General features: G+C 38.4%; 1 pseudogene; it reads left to right on the plus strand.

Moving 5' to 3' along the window:
* Nucleotides 1-1,322: 1,322 nt before the first annotated feature.
* Nucleotides 1,323-2,376, plus strand: LOC149458166 (uncharacterized; annotated as a pseudogene).
* The last annotated feature ends 8,960 nt before the right edge of the window (nt 2,377-11,336 follow it).

Consider the following 11,336-nt stretch of genomic DNA (forward strand, 5'->3'; position numbering starts at 1 on the left):
CTCGGCTTGCACCGTTTCCATATATGGTTTGTCCTCTTTATGATGCCTTGATGCCAAAATGTGAAAAAAGAATTCATATTCCCCATATGATTGCAAATGTTGCATTTGTTTCACCTTTTTCACTTTCAGCCATTCAATGCATGAAGTAAACTTCCCACAACTGGATGGGAGTGGGGCTGAGCCATGCTATGTGTGTCTCATAGATATACAGAGCTGGCTTTGCAGCAAGCACTTATGGGTGACTCCATTTCAAGCAGCTTGCTATGAGGCACTAAGTAGGGTTGAGTGTACAGGAGCACCGGAGGGGTAGACAAGTGGTGGATCAGGCCTGCTGTGTGCAAAACCTTAGCAAGGAAAATGTAATTATGTTTTTTTATTTTCAAAATTTTTAACTACAAAAAAAAAAAATAACCTGTATATCCACCCCAAAAAAAAAAAAAATTAATACTCCCCTACTGTGCCTGGATTCTTCATAAACAGGGGTGGACTGACAACTCATGGAGCCCCCGGGCAATAGGGGATCATGGGGCCCCTGGGTCCTTGCCCAAACTCAAAAAAGCCTATGAAAAAGGTACCAGGGGCATCTCATGGGGCCCCCTACTGACCCCAGGCCAAGTTTCCAAATGGTCAGTCCACCCCTGTTCATAAAGTGCTGTTGCTGTCCCCTGACGTGTTGAATGCCAACGAATGTGCAGTTTCAAATACTCAATATATGTTCTAAACGTACAAATATTATTTGCACATACCTGTGGATTGCTCCTCCAAATAGCATCCTAGTGTTTGTTCATGTTCCTGGTCTTCAGTTCGAGCCACCATGGTCTTAACATATTTGAACTTGCGTTGTTTTCTCTTTGCAAGCTGCTTCTTTATTTTTCCTTTAAAAAAAAAGTAAACTTATTTGTGCATAAAAGAGAAAGCTCCACCATTTCTCCTCTGCTCATGGCTGTAGCCTTCATTTTTCTTGCAACCTTTTTGCTGTGCTCTTTCCTGACAGTCTGTGTCTCCACTGTGTCCGCCATGCTGCTTGCTGGGGAGAATTCGTAGGCATGATGTTGCAGGCAATGGAGTGCGGTCACATACACAGTGTGGGCAGGGTGTGACAGGGGTGGAGCTCACGACGCATGCTCTCTAGCTTCTATGCCGAGTATTCTTTCAGTCACACTGAATATTTTGTTCTGAAACTCCCAAAATTTTGACATCACAGGAAATTTCGTTTCACGAATGAAGATAAGTCTTGACATTTTCTCTTTAGGCCTAAAATTATAGTTGATGCAATATCATACTGATAACGCATTATATTTTGGATTTCTTTTACAGGAGCCATGGCAGACAAATTTACATCACCTGAAGTCTTGCCACAGTTCATTGACTAATACAAGCAGATGCCTTGTTTGTGGAAAGTCAAGTCCAAGGAGTACTCGGACAAAAATAAGAAACACGAGGCCTACACCAAGCTTGCTGAAATGTGCAAAGCTGTCTGTCCACAAGCTGATATAAATTATGTGAAACATAAAATTGAAATCTGAGGACTGTGTTTAAGAAGGAACTGAACAAAATCAGTGCATCTGAACAGTCAGGGGCTACAGCAGATGATATCTATTTACCAAGACTTTGGTACTTTAACAGCTTGCGCTTTCTTACTGATCAGTGTGGCTCCAGAACCTCATTATCAACTCTTTCATCAACTTCTACAGAGTCTTTGTCACCTGAACTGTATGGAGATGACCAGGAAGAGCTACCACTGACACAGGAGCAATCAGTGACACAGGTGCCATCACTGAACCGGTAAAATATTGTATTTTTTAACAGCTTTTATTTTAGAAATGATCCATTGGTATTATTATGCACTATTTGCCTACATATATGTTTATCATCTGACAGTCTAGTTTACTTCATGTCACATAAGATGTACTTTAGAATTTTGGATGAATTATTAAATACTACCTAATTCCTTCCCATCCCTAGGAAATTTCAGATGGAACCATCATGCCAACACCAAGAACACCTGTGGCTAGACCCAGAAAGAGGAAAAATTTGGATGATGCATCCTTCCTAACCCAAGCTTCAGCAGCTCTACAGAGGAGAGCAGATGAACAGGATGCCTTTGTAATCCTTACAGCCAATAAACTGCACAATATATCTGTTCACTAGAGACAAATGGCTGAGTGTCTGTTGCTCCAAGTGCTGAATAAAGGGGCAAGAGGTGAAATTACACAAAGTACCTGTATTGCTGAATCACAACCTGCACCTCCAATGCCATCTCCACCAGCACCTCCGCCTCCGTCATCACTGCAGCTCACACCACAATGGCATTATCCTGCACCTGATCGTCAAACCTCATCATGGTGCCCGGATTATCTTTACACAAATCTTTAGTTGAATGTTCTGTTTGCTACAATTTTTTGGTTTTCTGGGACTGATATGAAGCACTTTCATGTGGATTTTCATCTAGTTTAATGCTTATTTTTTTAACAAGATATATAGTTAATAATAAAATTCATTGTTGAAAATATATAATTTTTATTTGTGTTTTTTTTTAACAACAACATGCAAACACACATTCATTGTGATGCAGTGGCATATGTAATTTTTGTTTGTTGGGGGTGGGGGACGTGGGTTGAAGACAAATGTTTCCTAACATTAATGGCTATAATGCTTACGATTATTCCGTGGTGTTTATTTTCTTCAGGTTCTTCCCTGTCATAAGCAGCTTACGAATATGCGTGGTCTTTCGTATCCAATTCTTCTTGCACGAAAATAGTACACGTTAAACAAACATCGCTCGGTCTGTTCCCGTATGACAAAAATGTAGCTGTGGGCCCCTTCGGTAATTTGCATTTGGAAGGTCTGAATTGGCTGTCGAAAATGATGTACACACCATCAGGAAATTGCACGATTGTTCATCATACTAATATGTTCGTTCAATTTTCAATTTTCTTTTAGTGTACGGGGCATAAGAGGGGTTGGTGAAGTTGCATGTATAGAAAGGACGTTTGTGACATCTCTACAATACTTGGACACATTTTTATTTTTTGCATATTGGATTTTGTCTCATATATTATTATGATCTACATTGAAAATTTTTTTTACTTTTGTTTTCACACTCTTTTTTCACTTTATATGTATATTACTGAGCACGTTCTTGGGTACAATTTCATTTATATTGTGTTTATTTATATCTTATCCACATGCTGACTGACCCATGCAGATTTACTGCAAAAAAAACCCAAACCAGCAAGAAAAAATAGTTCAAAGGGGAAGAAAGCTTTAATTAGGGATGATTAGAGTAAGCCAAGGGATAACAAGGGGTTACATAGAGGTACCTTTTATTTAAGAAAAACCTTTTTTTGTCAGGTTGCATTACTGACTTTATCAAAATTAATTAAACTTTGTATCTCCCTATTTTGCACAGGACAATGTTTACAAACACTAGGCCAGGTTGATTTTTTTGATGGCAGCAGTTGCTTGAGCTGCTGTATTTCTCAGAAACTCCCAGCTTAAATTTTAAGAGCCAGGAATCACCGACAACTGAGAGGATGACAGAAAGATAGAGGAGCTGTATGTGCTATGCTGTGTACTTTGATGAAAACATTTTTTTGTGTGTAACATATAGATTTAAATGAACCTCTACATTTTACATAGGATACAGTGTATAATAACCAGAACCATAGCACAAATCCTTCCAAGTATGTCTATACATATCAGTTACTTATAATCATAGCATTTTCGAGTGTAGACTAGTGATCTACTCAGATATATATCCAAAATCAAATGCACTCCCTAAGGGGTTGCCATAGTACCTCCAAAATGGTAGGAACAATAGGAGGAGAGGTGTCAAATATAGGTAAATATACTAAATGCTGTTCAGAATAAGAAAGCTTTTAAAATGAAAGTCAACCTCTTATTTCTTGAAATATATTGATACGAAAACCATTCACTCTTTATTTGTGGAAGAAGCTTTGGATGGGAATGCATCAGAACTTCAAAGACCACAATAGAGAGGAAAATGAAGATACCACTTTCCAGCTTAGATTAAGAAAGCTTTTAGAATGGCTTGGCATTTCTATTATTTCTTGAAATATAATTACACTCAAACATTCCCTATGGCTTAAATATTCAAATTGTTCCTACTGTTCAGGACTTAATCCATGATTTCAAGCAGAAATGGGAACATGATTTAGCAATCTTTTCCAGCAACATGAAGTGGAGAAAATTGACTGGGGAGTCGAGGAGATTTCCATCAATTGATATTATCCTTATCTTTACAAAAAAAAGAAAAATCATGAACAGAGAATGTTCTTTCAGCAGCATAATAAGCCAAAAATCTGTAAAAAGCATAAGAAACTATCAATACATAAATAACTTTTCAGATAGGTAAAGCTATGTGGATCCCCAACCGATTGCGTCATCCCATCCTTTGCCCTACGTTATCCTACTCTTTACCGATATTGGACAGGTGGAGTACCCGTAAATCCCTATTTTCCCCTCATACCCCCCTGGCCCCAGTCTTTTGTAATCCTGAATTTGTACCTGATTTAACATCATCTGTGTTTCAATGATGGATCAATAAGGGCTTTTTACATAGTGGGGATTAATTAGATGGGGATCATCCTTACTCTTTACAATATTTCCCAAAAAATACCAATTACCTCTTAGTGAAGTCTTTCATTATAACCAAATTATGTCCTTTATCTATTATAAGCTTAAATTACTGACAGAACCCCTTACACTCACCTCTCTTGAAATTTCTTGTCGAGTTTCTGGTGAAAGGTCGCACATCTCTTATATACATTATACTTCCCTTATTGATCCAAACATTAAACTTCTTTATATGATACAATGGGAAAAGGATTTAAATATCTCCTTAGAGTTAGACATTTGGTGGGACATAGCTAATGCTTTATCTAAAATCTCAATTAATACAACACTTATTGAATCTAACTATAAAATGTTCCTTTGTTGGTACCTAGTCCCTACTCGTCTTGCTAAAATGTACCCTACCGCATCACCTTCCTGTTTTCGACAATGTGGACAGGAGGGCGCTATGTACCATACTTGGAGGAGGTGCCCTGTGGTGCCTAGATTTTGGATCCATTCATTTAATTTCCTCTATTCAGTGACAGGAGTCAATGTTCATGGGTCCCCTGAGGTGGCCCTATTTCAGAAAAATGACCACAGAAATCCCCAAGAAATTGGTTAAATTGATTCTTTACATTCTCCTGGCAGCAAGAATAATGATAGCCAAATACTGGAAGCTGTCAGCAATACCACTTGACTATGTCAAAAATAAACTCAATTGGATCATGATTAATGATAAGCTTACCAGCATCCTTAATAATAATAATACTTCTAAATTTGATAGTACCATGGATTCCATATCTTTCTGTCACTTAACAGATTCCTGGCTGACCCTCCTTTACCTTACTCTACTCTTCCTTTTCTTTATTTTCCTTACTTTTTATATCAAATTATTGTTTTCTTTAGTATTGATTCCAACATCCCACTTGTTACACTATATGCTGATATCTGACTTAAGCTTGAATATGTTCAGAAATGCTTTATTTTCAATGCATATTTTAGGTCAAACTATTGATGCCTGAGGACTTGCCTTGGACTCGTGCACACACCTGAGGGATTATTTGGTTTTATGTTTGACTACTCAAGTCTGTTCCTTCACTCTGTTAGTTTATTGTTTGTATCATTCCTTAATGAATAGACTTCTTGTTTGGAATCCTGCAACTCACGATTGTGGGCTGTATTCCTTTGTATGCTGTTTCTAAAATTAATAAAAACATTGAAATATCAGAGAGGTAAAGCTTATAAATTTACACACAATGGCAAAAAATGATCTCCTTCACTAATGACAGAATTACTAGACACAAAACCTCCTATTCTCATATTGTTTCAAATTACTAATTTCTTTCTAGGCAAACATCAGCATTCTTCAGATTCTGTCTCAGTTCCAACTCTTTGGCCATTCTCAATTCTTCAAGGCAATTTAGAACACAATGCAAAGGGAAAAAATGGGGGGGGGGACATTCATTAGAATTAATCCTAAGTAATAAAAATTTAGTAGACTATTGGAATTTTGAAATTGTTAATATCTCTCCATCATTCTTTGTGGAATGAGTGCTTTCTTATGCTCTCACTTTTTGCCCCACAAAAAAGTTTGATCTAATCAAAAAAGTACAGAAAATTAAACTTTAAACACGTTTGAACATATTAACTGTGATAAACAGAAAGCATCTCATCTGGAAGGCACACCCGTGGCTTCTGAACATGGCAGATGTGTAGCCTGTTGGCTCTGGTCCCCAACATCTTTCTTACGGTAGAAGAAGCTCTTCTTGCAGTCTCACCCCTCCACCTACTGAGCCGGCCACCCCACTGACCATGGAGGTCTTGAATGAGAAGCTGCATTCCCTGCTCCAGAATTTAACCCATAAAATCATGGTGATGGTGAAAATTGCTCAGCAATTGAGAGGTGAGATTGCTCATCTAGGGGATTGCGCATATTAGACACAAATTTTGATGAACTTGTGCAATATAAATTTATTTATCTGCATCCTGAGATAGTGTGCAATATTTCCTGCATGATCTTCAAGAAACTGAGGCCTTTCTACGTAATTTCTGCCTACCGTCTATTCCTTAGGAAGACGTACTACCTCCACTTTCCCAAGCAAGATCTGTACCCCTGCACGGCAGAAGCAGTAAAAGTATTTCTCAACTCCTCAGCATCCTTCTTCCTCTGTAGACCTAACATGACTGTACACTTTGCCTTCAGTGGTCCTCCCCTGTATTTGGCTGCTGATGCGCCACTTCAGTGCTATGATTTACTTATTAGGGATACTTTCCCATAACCTTGGGATGATTTTTGTGCTGTTCTGTTTACCTGGATATCCATCCACATATTTTGCCTTTATTGCTGGAAGATGGTGGGGACCCCTCCAGACAGATTTTGGAGATTTCCATGCTCCTCTCCACTGTCCACGGTCAACACCCTGGACCCCTGAGTTGCTTAGCCCTCTCAGGCTTCTTTAGATTTTTCTTTTTTCTTTTTTTCAGGTCCCTTTTTGACCTGACCCCAGCCCATTGCCTCTGCTGTTTAATAGTTACTGGTTGTTGTTTATGTCCCAATGTTCTGCCTATTTCCCCCCAACACACTATGGGGAACCTTTCCTATTTTCAGTAGATAGCTGGTATTTGCATTATGTGTTATTTTTTTTTACTATGGCTTTTTGTATTATTTTATACAATGTAAAGGGTCTAAACTCTGTTCAAAAGAGGTGATTAGCTCTGAAAGAGTTTAAATCCTTGGTGGCTTATGTGATTATGGTCCAGGAGACTCATTTCCATCCTGGTGGGTCTTTTAGGTTTGCTGCTAAATATTTCCCCACCACTGCTTCTGATCCCTCTGGGAAGGCTGGAGTGGCAATTTTGACTAAATGTTATTTTCCCTTGCAGATTAAATTACTTAGACCCCCATGGCAGGTTTATTTTCCTGGACTGTGATCACATGACTTGCACTCTTACTTTGGTTAACTTATATGCTCCCAATTTAGGTCAAATCCTCACAGAGGTTTTTGAGAAAATGCAGAAAATTTTCCCAACCCTTTGACATCATTGGAGGTGACTTTAACATGACTATGTCCTCTGTGAAAAATAGTAGCCTGTTATTTCAATCTACTTCACCTGCCAAAGTACATGGATTGTCCACATCTTTTTGTAAACTTATCAGAGCTCATAATCTTTTAGACATGTGGAGGGTTAAGAACCCCACTCAAAAGCAATTCATTTTCTATTCTGTCCTAATAAATTATACTCTAGGATCACTTTCTTATGACATCCCCATTGCTAGCAGCCTCGTCTGCCTCCGGAATTAATCTCATCACCTGGTCGGACCACCCGTTAATCCATTTAGACCTGGTCTTATCCGCTCCAACGTTTAAGATTTGCCACTGGCATTTTAATGAATCTTCCTTACATACCCCAGTTATTAGAGATCAACTGACATGATATTTGTCTGAATTTTTCCAGTTAAATGAGAGTACAGTGCTGGAGGTTTCCATTCTATGGGAAACACAAAAAGCATTTTTTAGAGGCCAATGTATTTCCGATGGCTCTCGCCTATAGAAAGAGACTGCTCTTCAGAGATCCGCTCTTCTTTCCCAATTGCAAAATTCAGAAAACACACTACTTTCTTACCCTGTGGTGGCTTACCTACACACTGTTACTTCTCAAAGGAACCGACTTAAAGCCCTTGACATGGGTAAACTCACCAAGTCTCTTTTATGGGCCAAACACTATTCGAATAAACCTATATAACATGCTAGTGAATAAACGTAAAACCGCCCTCTGCATTCATTCCTTGATTACCTTATGCAACCTGACAGGACTCCCACCTATTGTCCTCATACTATGTCCATGGTATTCAGCAAGTTTTACCACTAGCTGTACAACTGTTTAAATTCTGACTCCCAATTTTTCTTTACACAGGATACGTTTGATGGCTTCTTTACCTCTCTACACTTACCTAAACTGTCCCTATCCCATCTCTCCTCACTGAATGCCAATATCACTCCCAAAGAGTGAGCTGAAGTAGTCAAGAATTTACCATCCCACAAGGCCCCTGGACCAGACGGACTGCCATATACCTACTATAAGACCCTACTCCCTACTTTAACCCCACATCTGCTAGACTTATTTGCCTCCCTGCTGAGGGGTAATACCTCCCATCCCTAATTTCTGCATGCTATTATCATGGTCATACCAAAACCAGGAAAAGACCCATCACTTCACTTCCGACCTATATTCTTACTTAACTCTGATTACAAAATATTTACTAAAATTCTAGCCAACAGACTTAACCCAATACTTCCTAAGCTCATACACAAAGACCAAGTTGGATTTGTCCCTACCAGACATGCTGCAGATAATACTCAATGCGCTATAGATAGACCTTATTGATTTGCTAAATAAGACCAATCGCCCAGCTCTTATTTTGAGTTTGTATGCTCAAAAAACTTTTGATAGACTCAGCTGACTATTTATGTTTGCCACACTCTCTCATTATGGGTTTGCTGGCCCTTTTATTCAGGCATTCCATGCTTTGTATTCCCAAACTTCTTCTCAGGTACAGCTGTCTTCCTTCTTGTTGCACTCATTCCCACTGAGCAATGGCACTAGGCAAGGTAGTCCCCTATCCCCTTTGCTCCTTATATTGTGTTTAGAACACCTTCTTAAAGCAATCTGTTCTCACTCTGCTATTCATGGGGTGTTTCTGCACCAAAGGGCATGCAAACTATCTCTCTTCTCTGACGACATTCTCCAGACACTGACTACTCCACACATCTCCCTCTCTAACCTTCATGACCTGCATTCTTTGGCTCACTCTTGTGTTATATGGTTAATACAACCAAAACAGATGCCCTATCCCTCCACATCCCCCCCTTTACTCGTCACCCTGCAACAGAACTTTCCCTACCAATGATGCTCTTACTCCCTTAAATATTTAGGCATACGTATGACTTCTTCTTACTCTACCCTTTACCAAGAAAGCATCTCATCTGGAGGCACTTTCAGATAGGAAAAACCTATACCCCACTGACTAAAGGATGCTAAAAATCTTAACAGTTTCAGAAGTTACAGGAGGAAAGCAGAGGACCCACTTGCCTAACCCAAGTTGATAGGATGGAAACTACTGTTGAAGCACAGAAAAAGAATGTAAAAAAAAGTCTAGTTAATTTCCCAGACAAATTAATCCAGTTGTGAAATTACTTTTTAGATCAGTGGTAGGAGTAATGGAAATTAGGTATGTGAGCACCCATTTAAAAATGTTTCTGCTGAACAATACCAAGACCTCAATAACCTATAAAAAATAGAGAACATAGTAATAAAACCCTCTGATAAGGGTAGGAACATTGTTATTATGAGTCGTAGTCCATGTATAACCATGTACAGTATAAAAAGATCCTATATAATAAGACCCAGTGCTTTAAAGTTTCTTCCCTTATGTTTGGTGATTTTTAAAAGGAATTTTTTTAAAGATTGATCATAAGATAAGAAAATATTGTCCCTCAATATAACCCATCCCACCACACCAATTTCTATAGTCTCCACAAAACAAAATCCAGAGCATTATGGATCTTCCAGGCCATTCCATGATATTGGGCATTAATTGCTTAACTTTGAATGCTAGAAAGGTGGTGGATACCCACCTATGTCACCAAGTAGAGTGTCTTTCATCTTACCTTAAAGATACAATTTATGTCCTAGAACAATTTACTATTTTTGAACATTGTTTCTATCACATAGGGGGCCAATAGAATTTCTACTGTGATAGGTATTTCAGTGCAGCTTTTGCTCCATTAGCTTCTTTGCCAAAAAAAAGACAAGAGTATTGTATAAAATACCTGGGTGGGAGTCATCCACAATATTCACAATCCAAAAAACATGGGGACATGATGAGTGTTCTGGTGTATTTTAACTTACTAGATACCGTTTACTATTGTCTTCACAATTATTGCTTCTTTTTTATGAAAATGAATAAAGAATTTAAAAGACAATCAAGAAATAATTTTCATTTTGTTCACCTTCACCATTAGGTTAAAAGTAATATTAATGAAAAAAATTGGTTTAGAGCCATGAGGTCCATTTGTATGGGTTTTTTTTATTTTTCCATTAGCTTTTTCAATGGCCACAAGTGACAGCAGAAACTAGAGGTTCTTACTAACTAGGGGAGATCAGGGTATAGACTTTTGCTGGTCTACTTCCCTTCTAACCAATGACTGCCACCAAACAAAGCGGAAGTGTTGCTCAGGGAGAGAGATGTACCAGGGGTTTGTGGACACATTCAGGCAGCTGTACAGCCACCTAAATCCTTTCAACTGAAAGCCAACAGTGGGTCTGTCACACTCCCGCTACCATATGACATATGTTGATGACAGAAAAGGGTTAAAGTTGTATTAAACCCAAAAGCAAAACTGTATTGTATCAAGGCTTACCAATTCTTAGATTGGTTGGCTGAAATCATTTTCTTTTAAGGCTTTCTTTTTTCTATTTACATCTGGTGATCCAGCCAGTCTGTTGTTTTTCAAAAGATTATGCTCTCCAGCTGAATGTATCACTTACAGATATGAACAATAACTACGTGTATCAATCCGCGCTGTCTTCAAACAAAACAATTCAACTCTCAAATTATGAATAACTGTGTATACATACAATATTGGATGCTAAGCTAAACACTAATAGGTTTTTCATGTAACCTTGTAAATACATAAGTCACAAAATAGTATAGCGCAACCAAATAGTGAAATAGCAAAAAACAAATATATATATGT

This window comes from Staurois parvus, unplaced genomic scaffold (genome assembly GCF_062004578.1).
Source record: "Staurois parvus isolate SC_StPar_1 unplaced genomic scaffold, SC_StPar_1.0 ptg000292l, whole genome shotgun sequence".
NCBI classification, from domain to species: Eukaryota; Metazoa; Chordata; class Amphibia; order Anura; family Ranidae; genus Staurois; species Staurois parvus.